Source organism: Crocuta crocuta, unplaced genomic scaffold (genome assembly GCF_008692635.1).
Source record: "Crocuta crocuta isolate KB4526 unplaced genomic scaffold, BGI_CrCroc_1.0 scaffold132, whole genome shotgun sequence".
Taxonomy (NCBI): Eukaryota; Metazoa; Chordata; class Mammalia; order Carnivora; family Hyaenidae; genus Crocuta; species Crocuta crocuta.
Genome location: NW_027528611.1, coordinates 598,971 through 621,934, shown reverse-complemented (window position 1 = coordinate 621,934; position 22,964 = coordinate 598,971). Strand labels below are relative to the sequence as shown.

Genomic DNA, 22,964 nt, shown 5'->3' with positions numbered 1-22,964 from the left:
AGACAAACTCACGACTGAGGCTCCACTCTAATCTCCGCTGCTGAGAGGCAGGGGAGAGCCGGCAACTGCTGCCAGAAGGAATTATGCTGCTTTGAAGGAACAACTTTCCTGGGGGAGAAACGGGGATTTCCCCCCAGATGAGAGGGACCCTCACTGTGGGCTGTCACGGGGCTCAGTCACGCAGCTACTTCTGCAGGTGGAGAGCAAGGTCAAGCTGAGATGAGGTGCTGGAGGACCACGAGCCCAAAATGAGATTCTCAGCAGGAGACTGGAGCCAAGTATCAACGCTTGATCGAAAGCGTGTGAGGCAGAGCAGGTGGCTGCCCTGCAGGTTCCAGACGTGAGAACCCCGGAAGAGCAGCCACCATGGGGGCCCTGGCTCTAAGTGGGCCACAGCCTTCCAGGGCGAAAGGGATACCAGCCTTCTGACAGCAGGAGGAGGGAGACAGGCTGCTTGCCAGACAGAAGGGGATCTTGGGAGACACGTTAGTCACAGGACATCAGAGAGCCTACGCGCTGATACCGTGGAATCGCTCATGTCCTGGACACAGAGGGCGGTTTCTCCAGAAGAGGAAGAAATAATGGCACTGGCTAACAATATTCTCCTGCAGCTGGTGAGGGAAAAGACGGTGCGAGCGCTTGGTCATCCGGCATATGCAGTTTCTGCGTTTAGTCAGTGAAGCCCTGGGATGAAAAATAAAAGTGAGGAGATGGGGCAAAGTATACACCAGGGCTTCACCATGCAGGCTGGTTTACTGAGAAAGGAGGGAATAAAAGAAGGGGCTTTCTCTCCTATCTACCTTACATTCCATACAGTCTCATCCAGGTAAATTCTATGGCAGTGGAGAAATGCTGATGCAGAACATGACCACAGGATAGGGCTATATGGATAGCTGGATGGGACAAAACTTCCCAAGAGTTTGAGACAATACAAAACTCCTGACTTTTAACCGCTAATTGAGACCATCATTTCACTCCTTGGAGGGATTACATTTTTAATTTCAAGTCTTAGGTGATAGCATACAAGGTAACACCATACTACTACCAAATAGCATGGCTGCTGCTGCAACGTTCAATAAACCCCGAGTGTGGAATGAACAATGAGCGACTAATCATAATCCCACCTCACATTCACACAGACCTCACTGGCTTCAAAATATTTTTGCATGCATTATCACATTTGGAAAAAACCCACAATTTACAATCAGCACATATCCTGCTTTCAATGCAAATCTTCTTTTTTTTTTTTTTTTTTCAATGCAAATCTTCTAAGTTACTTGGTTAATTTTCATACAGAGGTCAAACACTGCCCAAGCAATGTTTCACATATTACTCAATCACTTGGCAAACCTTTATTAATAAATAAGGTTTGGCCTAGGCTTATGATCTAGATTTCATACTACACTTTGATGTCCAATTTGATGCAAATTCTTTCATTTTATGTTTTTGCAGTGTGGATGTATAAGAAAATCTTGTCCAGGCCAAACAGCCCTTAGGAAGAAAAGCAGTTTTTGTCTACTTTTCAAGGTGCCTCTTTCCAATATAGTCCCTTCTTCCTTAAGCAAGATGTTGGCATCAAAACTTTTGGGAGCCATCTCACATGGTCTTGTTATATTTTAAAAGGTGAAGACGTATTATGCTGTAGACCTTTTCGGCAGCGACACACTAAGCAGGTGTGTAGCTTTCACAGATCTTTCCCTGTATTTAAATTTGGCATCATCAATGTCCCTCTCAGCAGCAAGGCCATCTTCCTTGATCCCAGTAGTTTCCTCATTGTGACAAGCACTCACCATCAGTGACATGGGTGCAGTTTGGCTAACCAGCAGGATCAGAAAAGGATGTGCAAGAGGTAGAAACAGAGAGGCCCTGCCTAGACCACAGGAGTTGGCTCCCAGATGTCAAGTCCAGCTCACTTTCAGGGGCATCTGTTAGGAAGGCTATTCAGGGCTGCTGTGATTGTAAAAGGTGAAAATTGGTTTCTTCCGTTAATGGCTGAGGGCAATATGCATTTGTGTGAGCATTTCTGTTCCTGGTCCCCAATTCTATGAAATTATTCAAAGAGTGAGAAGTAGGTGCAGGCATGTTTAAGAGCTCAGAGCTCAATGATCTATCTACCAGCTGTGTGTTAGGAATCTTACTCCCTGGATTTTAACTCATATTTATGACTCTTGTAAAATAAAATGGCCCCAGTGTGAGTCTTCTTCCAAAAGGTAGGGGAGTAAAGTGTCACTGGCTCCAGGTTCCCTGTATAACACTATTCAGAGGCCCCTCCTTTAGCTTTCGGATCAAGTCCAGTCAGGAGAAACCACCTTGACCATGCTTTGAGAGTGTAGGGACCATGCATGGCTGTTGTCTTGGTATTCCTCATGGTCCTGGGCACGGCATAAGCTCTACTGAGTTGAAGTAAAGAAGACATGGGGAATAGGACAGGAGAGGATGATGGAGAGAAGAGAGGGAACTATGGATGAATCCCCCTTCTCACAAAACCCAGGTAGCTCCATCTTTCAATGCTCCATTAAATTACTTTTCAAGCTGAAATGCCCCCTAGCCAGTCCTCCACCGCCACTCCATTTTGGAAGGTCTCACTTAAGAGATAATTTTTTTTTTTTTTTTTAACGTTTTATTTATTTCTAGGAGAGAGAGAGAGAGAGACAGCGCGAGCAGGGGAGGGTCAGAGAGAGGGGGAGTCACAGACTGAAACAGGCTCCAGGCTCTGAGCTGGCAGTCAGCACAGAGCCCGACGCGGGGCTCGAACCCACGATCTGCGAGATCATGACCTAAGCGAAAGTCGGACGCCCAACCGACTAAGCCACCCAGGCGCCCCAAGAGATAATTTATTAAATATATCAACACTGACCACTATTTCTTCTCTTGAGCTTATTTTCCTGCCCCTCCTGCTGGTATATGTTCACATGCACACAGCCTACAAAGCACCAAGAAGCAGAGCCAAAAAGAAATTTAATAAGCTCCACGGCTCCTTTCTATTTCCTTAGATTTTCACAGGAATCCATGTCTGTGGGAGAACTCACTATTTAGCTATAGGTAGATCTTTGTATTATCTCAACCTGGTGATAAAGGGAGAGAGTGGAAAGGCAAAACAAAGGTTGGGAAGGCTTGACTCTGAATATTACAGGTGACAGAACATTCCAGCCGGGATGAACTACAAGGCAAAAATCTTCCTATTCAGGCATGTAATCTCTTTATTTTCGTTATCACCAAATCTTTTCCCTGGTCTCTCTTAACACAGCCAGTACTATTTTCCTAGTCTCTCTTTCTTACCAGCCTGACCTTTTCACCCAAATCAGATCTGGGCTTCAACCTTTGCTCCAGCTTTGAATCATCTTCTTTTCCCCACAGGGCACAATCTATAAAGTCCTGGGCTCTCACTGAAAATGATTTGAAAGCACTTGCCCATCCAATCTAGGCCCTCATCCATCTTCTCGTGTACCATCTGTGCTAGCCATTGCTTGTTCCTCTTTCATGTCCCCTCTATACTAAGTCACTGAGCCCCCACCCGCCCTGTCATGTCCCCAACTCTAGTATTTATCCTGCTAGGCCCTGCACAATGAGATGCTCATCTGCACTCTTTTCTCATACTCACCTGGTCTAAAATTTCCTCCCTTTCAGTCCTTTCTCTAACGAATTTCCTTCAAGAAATTCTTTTGTGAAGGCTTTCACATGAAAACAACTACACTCTAAAGCAGAAAAATAAAATTGTAATAAGTTGCAATTGCTATAAAATTAAAACACTTAAAGTAGATTATTCTTTTTTTTTTTTAATATTTTTATTTATTTCTAGGATAGAGAGAGACAGCGTGAACAGGGGAGGCTCAGAGAGAGAGGGAGACACAGACTCTGAAACAGGCTCCAGGCTCTGAGCTGGCAGTCAGCACAGAGCCCGACGCGGGGCTCGAACCCACGAACCGCGAGATCATGACCTAAGTGAAAGTCGGACGCTTAACTGACTAAGCCACCCAGGCGCCCCTAAAGTAGATTATTCTATTTGAAGTCTGAGGTGTCTGACAAATCATAATCGTCCATGTACTACATGACTTACCATTAAAATAAAGACCACATTAGTGAGAATAATAATAGTAGCATCTTTGCCACTACATAAAAGTGAGAATCCCAACTATGATAAGTCCTTATAAACAAAAGATAATTAATTAATTTAATATGTAACTATGTGATAAAGCTTTTGAAGAATGGCAAGAAGTAAGGAGGAAAAAAGCAAGATTTTATAGAATTTTTTGTAATGGCTAGAGGGAAAAAGTGGCTAATTATGTTTTTCAGTGGAATTCTTTTGATCACTGGCCACTCAGTACAGTTTTCTTGATCCGGGTCTTCAAAGCTGGGATGATAAGTTTTAATTCAAACGTTTTCAGCTGAACATTAATAACTCTAACTTTTCTAACTGCAAAACAGCTGTAATCAAATCAAACTCGTGTGGGTTACAGGACAAAAGGCTAAACAGGCATTTGCCTTTTTTTTTTTTCTGGAATTGCCTACACTATTTTCCCCAGAGTGAGAGGTCCATGCAAAGCCTCTGAATTCAGAGGGGGCCATGGTTCCCCCGACTGCTGTAGGAGATGGAAGAATGCAGTTTTCTGTCTCATACATACTCACCAGCCTTGCAGAACAGCTTCCCTCCCTCCCACATTTGTTTGGCTGCAGGATCATCAGATGGGCAAAAGACCTCCTCTTTAGAATGCATTCTGTAGGAACTCCCCTTTTAGAAATAATCCTCTCAGGTGCCAACATGAATATTCACCAGAGTGTACCGATCACAGGGGCCGGTCTCCATGCCATGGACACTAATCCTTCAAAATGTATTCCAGGCAAGCTACCAGGGTAAACTCCTGTACAGAAACTGGGTTTTCTGATGATGGATACTGGATGGCTGAAAGAAGAAAATCTGAGAGGAGGAGGCAGAGATGAATAAATCACTCATAATCTGTCGAAGGCCCTGCTGCAGCCATACCTTGGCATTTGGACGCAGGCACAGCATGAGGATGCATTAGAAAACTGCACTCTGAGAATTAAATGGTTTCTTTTGTTGATCTGGCTTGTCCTTCCTCACCAAGAAGAACAAATATTTATCTCCCCTCTGCCCAATAACCCTATCTGCCAAACCTCCTTTATACTTCCTTCTTATTTTGACTGATAGGATATAAATGAACATCCTTGAGAGCATAGTCTTCATACCACGCAGGCACCCAATGTGTGTATACGCCTGTACATGCACGCGAACACACATACACCTCACCCCACTATATCACTGCCCTGGCTCACCTTCAGAAAGGTACAGACAGAAAAGATTAAGAACTCTTATAAGCCAGGGAAGGAATCACACCCAATGTAGTGAGAGCTCAGATTTCTCAGGATCCTCCCACTCCGGCACCAAATCCCAACAGTCAACATTGACAACCAAGTTGAGAGGCAGGAGGAGACTGCCTCAGGCAGTCTGTCTGAGTCACACATGGGACTGTCGTAACCAATGTTTTTCAAATAACCAACAACTGCCTAGCCGACCTTTAGGTGTCAGAGGCTGGAAGACAGCTCTGGGATAACCTCCAAAGAGCTGGTGCTAGTCCAGCTTTTGTCACAGTTTGCACGTTGGAAATTGGGGCATTCAGGTGCTTGGGGGCTCCTGGTAGCTCAAAGGAAGAAGGAGCGTGAGCAGGGAAGAAAATGGTGTGGCCTCAAGTGACATTCATGGGTCAAGTGATCTCCTCAGTCTGTTTGGAACAGGAAAAACTCCACCGGCTCTCCCACTGGCTCTGATGGACACAAGGGTGTTCTGAGGCAATACGGTATATCTGGTAGCAGTGGCGGCAGCTTGGAGGCAGGGGTCTCAACTCTGCCTCGGTCTTGGAACCCTATACTCAGATTTATAATCTGTTAAATGCGGTGCAGGGTAGGGGAAGACAGGGAGATGAATGTTAATTTAGATGATCTGTGGTTCCTTCTATTTTAATAATAAAAATAAAAGAACTTTTTTCTTTTAATTACAAAGTAATACATGATAAATCCTTTGGTACTTATAAAGTATCTACCATAAAAAGGTATGATACTAATTGTAAAAAAAAAAAAAAAAAGGCAAATCAGTATTTTAAAAAATGTTCTTTGGTAGCAGAATCCCTTCACAGACAACATCTTAGAAGAACCTCAGTCTCCATAACAGATAAAAGTAGCACTGCTCTACCAAGGTCAGGGCTGGGGCTGAAGTCTCATTGCCAGGCTTCCTGGTCAGCCTATCCCGGTGTCAACCCCCAAGGCTCACGTCCTACACACACAGAAGGAAAAACCATGGGGCCATGGTATGCATCTCGGCCCCAAGGTAAACACTGATATTAATATTCATAACTCTTGATAACAGCCTTGTAAGTATTATTACTCACATTTTTTGAAACTACAAAAGGCAAAGGGGTTTCCCTAATTCGTCGCTCTCACCAAATGGACCAGAGCTGTTAGTGAGGAAAGGAGCTGGATAGATTAAGCACAGAGAAACCATGGCTACCTATTTTTGTAAATAAAGTTTTATTGGAACACAGCCATGCTCACTCAGCAGCACTGAGCAGTTGTGACAGAGACCATGGCTTACAAAGTCTAAAATATCCACTACCCAGCCCTTTCCAGAAAAAGTTTGCTGGCGCCAGGAAAAGACAGAAAACTAGAGCTGTTCTTATTGAGCAGTAAAGAGTTATGGCACCAAGGCAAGAATTACAGGTATAGTTTAAGGCAGAGTTTAGCCTAGAAATGTCTAAAATTTCTTTCTTTTGTTGAAAGTGTTTCAGCGGATTTTCATATAGCAAATTCCACGTGGGGTTTTTAGATTCTGCTATAGTCCTAATCCTAGCTTTGTTACTGTGACAACTGTACTGACAATTCTTGGCTTGCCTTTCACCCCAAATTTCTGGTATTTCTCCTAAGGGTAAAAGAACAAGAAAGAAAATGAGACCAAAAAAAAGCTCCAACTAAAAATAAAAATCTGAAAATATTCCCAAACCTTCTCTACTCCCTGAAGTGATGAAGTGCCCAGGAGCCACTTCCTCAAATTGAAGACATGTGCAAACAGGACAGTCACTACTGACCACCACTCTCCAGATGGCATGGAAATAGTAAGATAAGGTGAAGGAGTTCCAGGGATGTTTGAAGTCAATAAACAATATATGCACACAAAAGTTATATAGTCACTGATAAGGCAGTTAATACGACAGCAGTAAAATAATGTGTCCGTTATACAGGATGATGACAGCAGACTAAACCACACTAATTAGGCAGACAGTGTTGTTTATTGGTCACCAGGAGAAAATAGATTTGTATGGATCCATCCCCTCGCTACCTCTCCAGCTCTGTCTACTGTGAGTATAAAAAGCATCTTACAAGACAGCTGACCAAAGCAGTCTATGACCACAGAAAAATAAAAACCTTAAAGTGCTTGGCATGTTAACAGAGCTATTCATTTGGAATCTTTTAATGAAACCAATTTTAACAGGATGACTCTGTTTAACATGTTCTTCCCAAACAGTTCCAACTAATCTCCATGAATTCTCTACTTTTCCTGTGAGTCTAACATATACAGCTAAAATCTCACTATAGTATACACAACTGTGACATTTACCTGTTGTATCAAGAAGGCTATTATCAATAGGATTATTATTTATCTGATTTACCACCAATCCTCAAGCAATGCTCTATAGACTATTTTATCTGTCTCTAACAGGGCTACTATAAACTTCCTAATAAAGGTACTGTTGATTATAGATGCTTTATTATTACTTTTAACTTCTAAGAGGAAGTGAATATAGAAGATTAGATATCAAGAAAAGATTTGAGAAACATTTGCATTAGGCATCTAAGAACATTAAATGGTAGATGCCTAAGGGAGACTTAAGAATAAAATCTTATTATCCTAGACCACAACTACCCTTCCCCAAAAGGTTCTCGAGCTATGTACAGGCCAAAGAGTCCCAGCCAGTGAGAAGCAAGTGAGAAGGGATACTTCACTGCTAGGGGAACTTTTGGTCCAAAACTCTTATGCAGAAGGTGTAAGACATGGAGTACTCCCTATTCCTGAGTTGGTTATGCCTCAACAATTTCAATCAAAGCAAGCTAGGTGGCCTGCCCTATCTCTTCTTTAATACCCAAAACTTATTTTTGGTTCTTACCACTATCATTTAAGAAAGGATCAACCCAACAGTACCGCTGAAACAGAGTGGGAAAGAGATCATTGGTTCCTGCTGTCCGGAACTGAACTGTCCCTGAGCTGAGGCAGTAACCTTACCCTGGCTGCCCTAAAAGATAAAGGAGGAAGTAAGAGTGCCCAAGGACAAAAGGATTTCAAGAAAGTGGTAAGCAGAGGACAGGAGAGGAGTGAGGAGAAGCTGGGGAGAGGTAGGCACAAGGAGGGAAGGCAGGGCCTCATTCTAACAGAATTGGCCCATACCACTTAGGACCCAGTGGGAGACCAGAGACACAAGAAATGATTCCACTGAACTGTGGCGGACTTTCAGTCCTGCAAACTCACCAATATCATCAGCGTCTCTCTTGGAAAAAAGCTACATGCTTTGACCATGGCCACCATTTTGGGGAGGAGTGAAGAAATAGTGGCAGGAAAAGCAGAAGGTATCTGAATTTCTTCTCCCAAGATCCAAAATCGTGGTATTATTACTGTCACCCTCTGACTGTTTTTACTTCTTATTTCAAGTGTTCCAAAGCCATACGGTATTTGTCTTTCCATGACTGACTTATTCTGGTTAGCACAAAATTCTCTAGCCCCATACATGTCATTGCAAATGGCGAGATTTCATTCTTTTTACAGCTGAGTAATATACCATTGTGTGTATGTATATATATGTACATGTGGTGTGTGTGTATACACACACACACACCACATATTCTTTATCACATTCATCAGCACACACGCATCCCACATGTTCTTTATCCATTCATCAGCCCAAAATCAGAAACACTCATTGTAATCCTACAAAACAAAATACCACATTCCAAGAACTCAGAGGAGGAAAAGACCGGAGGTGCTAGGGCAGTTATTGCCCAACATCCCCTTTGAAAGTCAGGTCTTTTAATGTATCATTTTATTTAGGACAGATGGATAGGAGTCCAGATCTTAAAGACTAAAACAATTATTTCTACAGGACTTTTGACATAATTAATCTGCCACTACAAAATAACATGGATATGCAGTTAAGTTCTGGTGTGAGAATTTTATAGGTACCTATATAGGTATAGGAAGAAAAGTCAATTCTCTATAACTTGGTTAGGGAAGTAGGTGCTTTGGTTAGTCAACTAAGTATGCCTGGTTAACAGATTCTGTATAGACTGCCAATTTTAATAAGAATTCAGATACAATAAAATATCTGAACTAGACAACTAGATAACTAGAGTAAAACCACACCAAATGAAATTTATTCACCCCTTGATGTATTAGAAGGTACCTGGGATCTTGCCCTGCCTCCCCAATTTCAGTTGTATCCACTGTCATGCTGGTAAAGCATGAAGACCAGTTAGAGATAATCAGCAACACTTTGTAACAGCGATTTTCAAGAGGTAAATTTCATGACTATGAAATCAAACATATATAATCAGCAATTTTGCTTGTTTTGGATGAGAATTATCCACTAGGCAGATAATAGACTTTTTATTTACAAAACATTTTTGAAGCTGAGGATAATATAAAATACAATTATTGTATTTACTCTTTTGGATAAACCCAGAAGTTACAAGCTTAAAGGGCACTTAAGAAAATAGAAAAAAAAGAAACCTATTGAACTGTATACTTTAAATGGGTGAATGGTATATGAATTATATCTCAATAAGAATATTCCAAAAAAAAAAAAAAAAAAGACCACACAATAGATGGGGATTTATAAAAATTCCAAGGTAGATGTGAAATGTCAAGCAGGAGGTAGGGTTCTGTGGTGGAACTGCTGACTGGATGAGCCAACCCTTTACCATGACCCTCAACTTGTCCACCCTTGCCAGGGCTGACCGTATGACATAGTTCAACCCAGTAACTAAGTGGAAGTCAGCTAGGTGGCGCTTCAAATAAAGCTTTGACTTTTCCTAATAAGAAGCTGCGGACTTGGCTGGCAGGACTCTTTACCCTTTGTCCTTTTCCTTCTTCCTGCCTAAATGAAGATGAGGTAGTTAAGCCTTAGCAGCTGTCATTTTTCTGAGGCCAAAATACATGTGAAAAAGAACAAGAAAATTGAAAAGCTCACTGAACTGCAGAACCAATACCAACAACTGTCCACCTGTGGACATTTTGTTATGTGAGACCAAAACAAACAAGCAAGAGCAAAATAAAAAAACAACACACCTTTAAAAAGTCTTAATCAGGTTCTCTGTTATTTGCAGCTAAATGCAGCCCAAACACAATCTCCTTTGGAGCAAATGAAGGCTAGTAATGAAAACAAACGTCATCAAGGCTTAGCTAAAACATTTAATGAAAGTTACTGTAACTGACACCCTTAGGAAAGAAGATGGATTGAACCAGAAGGTGTGATGCCTTCTCTCATTTTCTTTTTAAGGCCATAGGAGGCTCTGCAGGATTGTGCAATACACTGGAATCTCCCCAGCTAGGGTTTTAGCACTGGCTGCATTGTTATGTTCGTGGTGGAGAGAAAGAGAAGGCACTTAAATTATACTTTGGTTTCTTCACCTCTTACATGGAGACAATGAAGCAACTAAAGCCTCAGAGCTAGTATAAGACATGGAAAATAAAAGATCCATTAGCCATTTCTAAACATTAAACAGTACGGAAAATCTCAACAGTCTAGCCTGGTATTCAGTGACAAAAAGAATAATGTGGCAGGGTTGGTAATGTCATAATCATTGAGGGACATGGTTTCAGATATCATAAGGCAAAAGGAAGAAAGAGGATCCTACTGTTAGGTCTTAAGGGGGGGAAGGAAAGAAAATCCAAGGAGAAGTAAAAGCATACTCTGCATTTATCTAGGTAACCAATACCCCTTATACTGAATCTAATACATTACATGCTGAAAGAGGCAACACAGCAGAAAAAAAAGATTCCTCAGCTGGACCTCAGCCCCTGAGTGTCTAGGAAAGCTGCTGAAGAGAGTCTCTGATGGGCACCAACCAGTCTGTCATCATAATTGTTCTTCCTTGGAGAAGGATGGATATGGGCAGAGGGGAGAGGAAAGAAGGAGAGTTGGAAGAATTTTTTTCTTGATCTCAGTGCTTCTGCTGGTTCAGAATGTTTCAATCAAGTGCCTCTGCGGTTACCAGTTTACAAAGGGCTAGGCTTAAAAAAAAGAGATACATTGCATCAGGTGCTACCAAGATACATCAAAAACAACTTAACAACGTGAAACAACTAGGCTCCTAGGGGAAAAACAATCTCTGATTTAAGGGCATCTAAGGAATTGAGGTTTTTCAAAGGTAGATTGCTTCATTGGATTAATTCAAGGATTAACCTTAAATGGCTATGACGCTTCATCAGTGTTCAGAATAGATTTATTCACTTAATACTCAAAAGATATACTTAAGCAATCTTATGTGTTAAATTTGTAGAAATTTTGGGCAATTTGCTGAAAGCTCTATGCTTCTGTAAGCTCTCATGAGAACAGCTGCATTTCTGTGCCCCTATGGCCTAGGGGGCAGGGGCAGGGAGCAGTGTGTGAAGTATCTGCCAAAGTGAAACCACAGAAAGGGTAGGTTGATGCTTTCCTTTCATCTGCTCTTCCAAGGTGAATGATTCTATTTAAAATAACTGTTTAATGAACTACTGGTGAAGTAGTATTCATTTTAGAGGGTCTTATTTTTTTTAAGTTTTTAATTCCAGTTAATATACAGTATTATATTAGTTTCAGGTGTACAATATAGTGACTCAACAGTTCCATACACCACTCTGTCTTTATCATGATAAATGGCCTCCTTAATCTCCATAACCTGTTTCACTGACCCCTCCCCTCTGGTAAATCTTAACTCTCTAGAGTTAAGAGTCTGTTTCTTGGTTTCTCTTTTTCCCATTGCTTATTTGTTTAGTTTCTTAAATACCACATATGAGTAAAATCATATATTTGTCTTTCTCTGAATTCTTTCACTTAGCATTATATTCTCTAGCTTCATCCATGTCATTGCAAATGGCGATATTTCATTCCTTACAATGGAGTAATATTCCATTGTGTACATATACCACATCTTCTTTATCCATTCATCATTCGAAGGACACTTGGGCTGCTTCCACATCTTGGCTATGTAAATAATGCTGCTGTAAACATCAGCGTGCATGTATCCCTTTGAATTAGTGTAAATTAGTGTTCTTGTATTCTTTGAGTAAATACCCAATAGTGCAACTGCTGGATCCTATTTTTAACTTTTTGAGGAACCTGGATACTGTCTTCCATAGTGGCTGCACCAGTTTGCATTCCCACCAACAGTGCACCAGTGTTCCTTTTCTCCACATCCTTGCCAACACCTGTTGTTTTTTGCATTACTGATTTTAGCCATTCTGATAGGTGGGAGGTTATATCTCATTGTGGTTTTGATTGGGATTTCCCTGATGGTAAATGATGATGAACATCTTTTCATGTGTCTGCTGGCCATCTGTATGCCTTCTTTGGAGAAATATCTGTTAGTGTTTTCTGCCCATTTTCTAATAGGGTTATTTGTTTTTTGGGTGTTGAGTTTTATAAGTTCTTTATATATGTATTTTGGATACCAACTTTTTATTAATAAATATGTCATTTGCAAATATCTTCTCCCATCCCATAGGCTGCCTTTAGTTTTGTTGATTGTTTCCTCAGTTGTACAGAAGCTTTTTATTTTGATGTAGTCCCAACTGTGTATTTTGGCTTTTGTTCCCCTGGTCTTAGGAGACATACCTAGAAAGAAGTTGCTACAGCCAATGTCAAAGGGATTACTGCCTATGTTTTCTTGGAGGACTTTTATGGTTTTAGGCCTCACATTTAGGTCTTTAATCTATTTGGAATTAATTTTTGCGTATGTAAGAAAGTGGTCCAGTTTCTTTTTTTTTTTTTGCATGTTGCTGTCCACATTTCCCAGCACCATTTGTTGAGGAGACTGTCCTTTCCCCATTAGATATTCTTTCCCACTTGGTTGAAGATTAGTTAACCATATAGTTGTGGGCTCATTTCTGGGTTTTCTATTTGTTCCACTGATCTGTGTGTCTATTTTTGTGCCAGTACCACACTGTTTTGATTACTACAGCTTTGTAATATAACTTGGAGGCCAGAACTGTAATGCCTCCAGCTTTGCTTTTCTTTTACAAAATCGCTTTGGCTATTCAGGGTCTTTTGTGGTCCCATACAGATTTTAGGACTGTTTGTTCTACTTCTATGAAAAATACTTCTGGTACTTTGATAGGGATTGCATTAAATGTATAGATTGCTTTGGGCAGTATAGACATTTTAAGAATATTTGTTCTTCTGACTCATGAGCATGAATGTCTTTCCATTCCTTTGTTTCCTCTTCAATTTTTGTGTCTTATAGTTTTCAGAGTATAGGGCTTTCATCTCTTTGGTTGGGTTTATTTCTAGGTATCTTATTACTTTTGGTGCAATTGTAAATGGGATTAATTCCTTAATTTCTTTTTCTGTTGCTCCATGATTGGTATATAGAAATGCAACAGATTTCTGTACAAAGATTTTGTATCCTGACACTTTACTGAAAGTTTATCATTTATCAGTTCTAGCAGATTTTTGGTATAAATCTGAGTTTTCTATATATATTATGTCATCTGCAAATAATGGAAATTTTACTTCTTTACCAGTTTTGATGCCTTTTATTTACTTATTTATTTTTGCCTGATTGCTGTGTCTAGGACTGCCAGTACTATGCTGAATAAAAGTGGTGAGAATGGACATTCTTGACTAGTTCCTGACCTTAGTTTTCCTCACTGAGAATGATGTGAGCTGTGGGTTTTTCATAGATGGCTTTTATTATGTTGATATATGTTCCCTCTAAACCTACTTTGTTGAAAGATTGTATCATGAATGAATGTTGTACTTTGTCAAATGTTTTTTCTGCATCTATTAAAATGATCATATGGTTCTTATCCTTTCTCTTATTGTTGTGATATATCACATTGATTTGTGAATTCTGAACCACCCTGGCAACCCAGGAATAAATCCCAATTGTGGGAAAATTTCTTTCAGTGTATTGTTGGGTTCAGTTTGCTAGTATTTTATTGAGGATTTCTGCATCTATGTTTATCAGAGATACTGGCCTGTAGTTCTTTTTTTTTTTTTTTGTGGTGTCAGGATATCTGGTTTGGTACCAGGATAATGCTGGCCTCAGATTTAATTTGGAAGTTTTCCTTTTTTTTTTCTTTTTTTTTGGAATAGTATGAGAAGAATAGATATTAACTCTTCTTAAATGTTTGGTAGAATTTGCCTGTCAAGCCATCTGGTCCTGGACTTTTGTTTGTTGGTACTTTCTTCATTACTGATTTAATTTCTTTGCTGGTTATGGGTTTATTCAAACTTCCTATTTCTTCCTGTTTCAGTTTTGTAGCTTATGTTTCCAGGAATTTATCCATTTCTTCTAGGTTGTCCAATTTGTTGGCATGTAATTTTTTACAATATTCTCTTCTAATTGTTTTTTTGTGGTATTGATTGTTATTTCTCTTTCTCATTTGTGATTTTATTTGAGTCCTTTCTCTTTTTCTCTTGATAAGTCTGCCTAGAGATTTATCAATTTTATTGATATTTTCAAAGAATCAGCTCCTGGTTTCATTGACTTGTTCTAGTGTTTTGTTTTGTTTTATATTTTAGTTTCTTTCTTTCTTTCTTTTTTATTTTTAGAGAGAGGGTGAATAGGAGAGGGGCAGAGAGAATCTCAAGCAGGCTCCATGCTCAGCACAGAGCCCAATGCAGAACTCGATCCCACGACCCTGGGGTCATGACCTGAGCAGAAATCAAGAGTTGGACATTCAACTGACTAATCCACTTAGGTGTCCTGTTTTTGTTTTTTGTTTAGTTTCTACATCATTTATTTCTTCTCTGATATTTATTATTTCCTTCCTTCTGCTGGTTTTAGATTTTGTTTTTTTCTTTTTCTAGCTCTTTGGGGTGTAAGGTTAGGTTGTTTGAGATTTTTCTTGCTCCTTGAGGATAGCCCTATATATAGCAAAGCTTCCCTCTTAGATCTGCTTTTTCTGCATCCCAAAGGCTTTGGGTGGTTGTGTTTTCTCAATGAATTACTTTTTTTTTTTTTTTTTTAAGGTAGGCTCCACACCAGGCTTGAACTCACGGCCCAGATATTAAACGTTGTATGCTCTCTTGACTGAGCCAGCCAGGTGCTCCTGGACAGTTGTGTTTTCATTTTCATTTGTTTCCATGTTTTTAAAATTTCTCCCTTTATTTCCTGGTTGACCCATTCATTATTGTTTAGTAGTATGTTATTTAACCTCCATGTATTTGTGATCTATCCAGATTTTTTCCTATGGTTCACTTCTAGTTTCGTAGTGTTGTAGTCAGAAAAGATGCATGGTATGACTTTGATCTTAAATTTACTGAGGCTTGTTTTATGGCCTAATATGTGAGAATGATCTGTGTGTACTTGTGAAGAATGTGTATTCTGTTGCTTTAGGATGAAATGTTCTGAATATATCTGTTAAGTCCATCTGGTCCAGTGTGTCATTCCAAGCCATAGTTTCTTTGTTGATTTTCTGTTTAGATGATCTGTCCATTGATGTAACTGAGGTGTTAAAGCCCCCCCTACTATTATTATATTATTGTTAATTCTTTCATGTTTGCTAACTGTTTTATGTATTTGAGAGCTTCTATGTTGGGTGCATAAATATTTACAATTGTTAGATCTTGTTGGATTGTCCCTTTTATTATAATATAATGTCCTTTTTGTCTCTTAGTAGAGTCTTTGTTTTAAAGTGTATTTTGTCTAATATAAGTATTGCTACTCTGGCTTTCTTTTAATATCCATCTGCATGATAGATGTTTCTCTATTCCCTTTTATTAAAATTAATGTTTATTATTTTTGAGAGTGGGAGAGACAGAGCATGAGCAGGGCAGGGGCAGAGAGAGAGGAAGACACAGAATCTGAGGCAGGCTCCAGGCTCTGAGTGGTCAGCACAGAGCTTGATGCGGGGCTCAAACCCATGAACTGTGAGATCATGACTGGAGCCAAAGTTGGATGCTTAAACAATTGAGCCACCAAGGCACCCTTCTCTTCCCTTACTTTTAATCTGTAGGTGTCGCTAGGTCTAAAATGAGTCTCTTGTGGGCAAGATATAGATAGGTCTTTTCCCCTTTTTTTTTTTTTTTAACATTCTGTCATCCTAAGTGTTTTTATTGGAGCATTTAGTCCATTTACATTCAAAGTAGTTACTGATAAAGGTGTATGTATTGCCATTTTATTACTTGTTTTGTAGTTGTTTCTGAAGATTTTCGTAAAAGTGTCTTAAGTAAAAATTCTGGATAATTACTAAATGTATGTTTGTACATGAAATACTGGGTCAAATGGGCTGAAATCCTCTTTAAAAATGTCTTCTTGATGGTTAATCTTTGAGATGACTAGTTGTCAAGTTCTCTAATCACTCAAGAGAAATAAATGGCTGACAGTGAGGTAAATCAAACACACACACACACACACACACACACACACACAGAGCCCTTTCTTTGGGCATTTAACCTTTCCTGCTTTTTCAAAGAACATCTGAATTCTAGTGCCCCTCCTGTATTTTTAACATTCAACTTAGTTGCCATAGCAATACTTTCTGGTCTTGAAATACCTCTAGGATGAAACTGGCTGAGACATATTTACCATGCCCCCAAACTCTGCTATCTGTTTCCAGGCTTGAGGATTTCTAGTCCCCTAAGCATTCACCCAGCTCAGACTCCAGCGTCTACTGGGAACCACACATACAATTTTTTATTCAACAATTTTTCTGGGGACCAGAGTTCTGAGGTCTGAGGGTGATGAGAGAAGACTTTAGTGCAAGGCAGACAGGCTGAGAGAGAAACAACGCTTGGTAAATAAATCATGGATCAGTGAGACAAGGAAGAATTCTTTGGTTCAGGGCTGTGACACAGACACTCAGCATGACTGATATGAAGCAAATTTTGTAAAATATCTTTCCAATTTTGACTAGATTTATAGGCAATCTTAATCGAAGCCAGAGGAGTCATATATTTAGATGTTTGTTGTATTCTTTAAACTATAAAAAGGAAATTTCTACCTCTCTAGGTTGCAAAGAAGGCTTTCCTGATGTAAACAGATGTACTGCTTGCCTGTGCAGCACTCAGACAGAATGAAATGGAAGCGGCATGAAACGTGCGAGTTGAGTGCCCTCACTTGTGCTAATGTGAGCACCTAACTCCAGAGCTTAATCTCAGTCATTTGCTGGAGATGCCAAATCTTTAGCAGTTTCCTCACATACACTTAGATCAGACACACTGAGCAAATATGATGTCCAATTTAGTTGATAGATAGAACTCCCTTTAGTTGCACTAACATACTATGCTGTCAGTTCAGTCAATGAGTGTTTATTGAGTACTCACAGCACAGAGTACTTGTACTAGGCACCTGGAAACCACCGCAAGAAACCCACGTCCATCTCAGTACTATAAAATCACTATCTTCAATTGGATATTATCCATGCTCCTTTGAGAGACTGAGGGCAGCACAGATGTTGAAAATATCAAACAATCACAAAACATCTTTTGCGTCATTAGCTTCAATTCCTCTCCCCACTCTTATTGACCCAGGCTTCATTTGGAGCTATTAAATAGGAAAGGAAATTGAATGGTTTGTGATTCCTCTCCTTTTTCTTTTCTGTGCCTATCCTTTGGGAGGGAAGTGGATGAGTGATGGCTTGGCAGGGCAGTAAGCAGTGGGAAGAAGGGAAAATAGCAGTCAAAAAGCGGTCTCCACAATTTACAAATGTAAGAGATCACCTAGACTTGGTTGTAGCCACACAATAGTGAAAGGGCGGCTGAACTGGGCCTGGACTTAACAGCTCCCAGAGAAAGAAAAATACACTGGGATAAATAAGGACCATAGAGGGATACCTAATTTTTTTTTTTTTTAAAAGATCAACTTGCTATTACTTCATTTTCTCTATGTTTTATAACTGCAAGACAGAAACTGATTCATGCTTTGGACATTCTGTGTCACATTAACTTTTATAAGCGGTAGAACTTTTTTCCCTACTGTATAATAAAAAGAGGCTCATCCCCACAGACTAAAGAGATCATGAATACTCACCAAGAACATACTTTGGGCTGGACCCATTTTCTCCTTATATATTATATTCATATAACATTTTCCAACTGAGGACCCTTAATTATTTTTGTGTCATTAACTCCTTAATCCCCACAGCACCCAGAAAGACTATGGGCAGTTGCATCTACATGCATGGTTTCATTTCTGGATGGCCTACCTACAGTGGGGTTTGTTAGTTAAAGCGTTAGAGGCGTTTTACTGACAGCATCACACATATCAATTACAAAACAATCATTTTCAGGCAAATGTAAAAATTGGTAATTCAATTGACTGTCTTATAATTAGGGTTTCCACAAAGTGCTGTCACTGATTAGCTGAAGAAGACTGGTGACAGGCATATGTAATACACAGCATACGTGATTCTCATACTAGCCAGAAAACATGATAAAGATATCATGATTAGCAAGTAGAAAGATAATAAGTCTTAAACTAAGGTGACAGAGGGACTATAAACTAGGACATTAGGTAGATTTGGTTAGTTATTATGACTTTACCCTGGTCTTTTTATGTGATCAGGCCTCTGAAGATTTCCTGTTATTTAAATTTTAATGTTTAAAAGTGGCACGAAAATGATATAATTACTACTCGTTACCCACATGTAAGGTACACTGCAGGCAGTCTCTCTCTTTTTCTCTCATATACCACAAATAACTTTGGCTGTGTCTGTACACCCAGCAACAACAAATCAAACTTCTTTACTTCCCAGTTACACTGTCCGCTCTGGCTCTTAGGAGGGAGAAAGAAAAGAAAGAGCTGGGGAGCAAGTTTCCTGTTAAGCTGTAAGAACTGGACGCCTCTGTGGTTTCTCTTCCAGGAGCGGGCTGGATAAAGGCAGGTCAGGAGCAAGGAAAGGTGCTTCTCAAGGCATGGCGCCCCCCCCCCCCTTGTTCTCCTCAGCCCAGAAAACAAGCCTCTCTCCTCTCTCATTGGGCTAATGAAATGCAGGGATGGCTGTGCAGTGGTGGGTGGCATGTTTTTGGGAGGTGGTGATTGAATACAGAAACAAAACGGCAACAAATGTCAGGGCTGTTGCCTCTCCAAGTCCCCTCCCTCACCTTGCCTCTTGCTCTCAGCCCCCCTTACCCTGCACTAGCCATACTGGCTTCCTTGCTGCACCCGCCACCTGCCAGACACACTCCCTCTTGGGGCCTTGGCACTCTGTGATGCTCGTCCTCTAGGTTCCCAGATGGCTTGCTCTTTCCTTTCTTCAGGCTCTGCACAGGCCTTCCCTGACCACTCTAAAACTGCACTGTTTCTACTCCCTGGTCCTCCCTCCAGATTGCACCGTGGCACCTTGAAAACTCTGACATATTATGGTGTTGTTTACTGTTTATCTCCCCCTGACAAGAATGTCAGTTCTATGACAGCACCGATTTTTGTTTTCTTTATTCAATGCGCTATCCCCAGGGCTGAGAACAGTGCCTGGCACACACCAGAAGGCTCAATAAATGTTTGCTCAATAAATGTGTTGCTAAATGAAAGAAAGAAAATGGGTGGGAGGAGGGATAGTCAGGGGTCAAGTTTCAAGATCAGCCTTTCCAGGATGCCACAAGGGTACTGGTACCAGACATACTAGCAGGATTAGGCTCCCATGGACTGTGGTTAGGAGCAGGCATGGCCAGGCAAGGAAGGCGGCTCTGCCTGTCTGCCTGCCTGCCTGCCTGCCCACAGGTAAATGCTCAGGAGAGAAAGAAGTGATTTCTGTGGATGAAAACAGACAAACAAAAGACATCTTTACCCACAAAACAATTATATCCTCCCTTAGGAAAAGAGATTACAGTGATTAAGACAATTCATGTTTGAGTCCCTTGCCTTCATAGTCACTGTCTACAAAGAAACCTGAATTTTTAAAGCCAGTGTACCATGTGACTGGGCTTCCCTAGAGGAAGAGTTTCCAGGATTGCCAGATATCCTGCCTCTTAGATGGGGAAAGTGTTAGTCACTCAGCTCTGTAATGCTCTCCCTCTGGGTGTCGATTCAGAATCATTGAGCTTTTTCAGATACAGTGACTAGGAAAGCAAGTCGGTCATCACAAGCAATAGAAGCTGTGGGTCAAATGTCACTGACTAATCATCCTGTCATTGGTCAATTACCCATCCCCACGAAGAGGTGCCACTGATCTAGTTTCCTATCAATAAATGTCTGTCTGGGCACATCAGCAGCTGCTAACCATGGCCTGCCAAGATATCCAGGCTCGCCCACAGGCATTGGTGGTTAAGAAGTCCCTCTCCCTTTCTTCTTAATAATGTCACAGAAGAGGCAAATGCAGATCCTGACAACATAATGTTGTTTCACAGAAACGTGTCTCTTTGAGTGCTCAGCCAGTTATACAGAGCTTCAATTGCATGGATTTTCTCACTGCGAAAACAATAGCTAGGCTTAAGGAAGTTTGGAAGTTGAGACAGACAATTCTACCTTTGGCTGTGCTCATGCTCATTATCGCCACTCTGAGTCATGGAGAGAAAAAAATAGTTCAGAAAATAGTTCAGAAAAAAAATGAAAAAAACCATTTTCATTCCATGTTTAAAGAAAACCAAATGGGCACTGTTTTCTCTTGCTTTAAGACCCAGGGACACCTTTTTCTGGAGTCAGATTGAATATCTCTCATTATTTGGGTAGAGCTAGAGGTCAAGGTGGCTTTGTCACACAAAGAACCTGTTTGTCTCACTCTGAGTTGTCACCTGGGCAGTGACCTCATGTGTTCCTGCTGAATCTAAAATTCTAGATCTCCTACTGCACCTGCTATAATTTCCCCTTCTATCCTGACAGGTTACCTCATCTATGCATTTGCTCTGACAAGGGATGCTTATTCTGAGTTACCACAGGCTATATATATCAGGTGAGGCTAGGAGGAGGCAGCGAGTAAATGATTATAATATAAATATAATTCCAATAGGAATTACATAGAGAATGTATGGGGTCACTGAAAAAGGAGAGGTCTACATGAGCCCAGGAGATGATGGGCAGTTAGGGAAGCATCCCCAGAGGAACAGAGTCCTGAAGTGGGATAAGAGCCAGGTAAAAAGGGGTGAGGAGGTGGTCGTGAGAGACAGCAGCACTGGGAACAGCATGTTCAAAGAGTTGAAGGCATAGAGGTGAGCGAGGGGTGGTACATGCAAAATGCAGGTAGCTGGACAGGCTAAGATGGGTATGTGTTTGGGTGCATGGAGGAGCACAGGACAAGGCTGTGTAGACAGAAGCAAGTCAGATTGTTTTTAAATGCCTTCATCTGAACTTTCTCCTGAAGGGGTGTGACCGCCTCGGATCTGGGGTGGGGACATGGTTGCAGGTGGGGAAGGAAGGGCCAGATGGAAGTCTGGAAGACCAGGCAGAGAGGAGAAACTACAAAAATACAACTGTGGTGTTAGCCATGGGGGAGGAGTATAGAGGAAGGCTTTGTGAGATATGTAGGAGCCAGTATTAACAGAACTGGTTGAAGAGGGAAGGCGAGGGAGAGGAGTAAATTCAGGAAGATGGCCATGTTTTTAGAGCAGTCTATGCATAGATGGGTAGTACCACTGAATGAGATGGGGGAAATCTCAAGGTGACTTGAGAAGGGAAAGGGGGAATAATGGAATTCCATTTCTGGCATGTTGGCGTGAGAGGCACGTATAACATCGCTGGGGGCGGAGGTGGAGTACCAGGTGAGCAGGCAGAACACAGGGAACATTACAAGAGAGTGAGTGGGGAGAGCCACTAAGCTGCCAGTTTGCTTCCATCTTCATTGGTGAGAAGACTGGTCTTCAAATTAGAAATGGCAGAACAAACGTAATAAAGGGAAAACTGAAGCCCCAAATAGGTGCAGTGAAAGAGAGTATCTAGTCAATTTAAATGATTCCAAGTCTCCTGGCTCTGGTGAGTTATACCCCATGCCTGCTGAAAGAAACTGCAGATGTAATCTCAGAGCCACGACTGGTAATCTTCAAGAAACTGTGAAGACTCTAAGGATTGCCAGTGACCGGAGAAGGACAACTGTTCCCCAGTTTTTAAAGCGAAGAGGGAGATTGTAATGGGAAATATTTAGCTAAGTTTCACACCACCTAGGACAAAAATTCCAGAATGGCTTATTAAATAGATGGCCTATGAGTCCTTTACTTCACACATGCAGCTGAGAAAAAGGAAGGATGGGGATGTTGCTTGCTATGTGGCGGAAGTTTATTTGCACTGATAGCTTGTCCAGACTGACTGTGGCTTCTCTTCCCCCTTCCTAAGCACAGAGTGCGTTTGTTTGGTCTGCACAGCTTCTGTATCTGCAGGATTTGTTGCCTACGTTACTCAACCTGTATGTAGCCCTTTAGGAAAAGGGGTTGACAATTTAAATGAAGAAATCCACTGTCTGAATTCTCCCAGAAATCCAGCATCACTCGTCAGGGGGCCCCCGGGGACTGGCAAGCCGCGGTAACCTCTGTGGTTATTAGCCTAAACATCAATAAACCTTTGCCTGTTAGAGTCCTACTGCCTTATTTTATTTTTTCTTTGTGCTATTTCTCTCTTTATACACACTGACTTTAAAATGAGAACAGAAAACAACAAGGCAAATGTGGTGGAGTGCGATTCATGGGCCGGAGGTAGGCAGTCCTATGCCACCCACACCTCCATGTGGGATATCATGTAAAATACCTTAGCTGCTGTTAAACACAAATGCAAATATATAACATAAATACGTATATAGTAGTCTTTCAGAGACCTTCTTAGAACCTTCAGAAAAAAAGCAA

The 22,964-nt window shown here is 40.9% G+C and overlaps 1 protein-coding gene across 5 annotated transcripts in view; it reads right to left on the bottom strand.

The window, feature by feature from the left end:
* The window catches only part of BTBD9 (BTB domain containing 9), a 404,299-nt gene that overhangs the window by 84,560 nt on the left and 296,775 nt on the right, over positions 1–22,964 (bottom strand). The gene's annotated exons all lie outside the window — the stretch shown is intronic.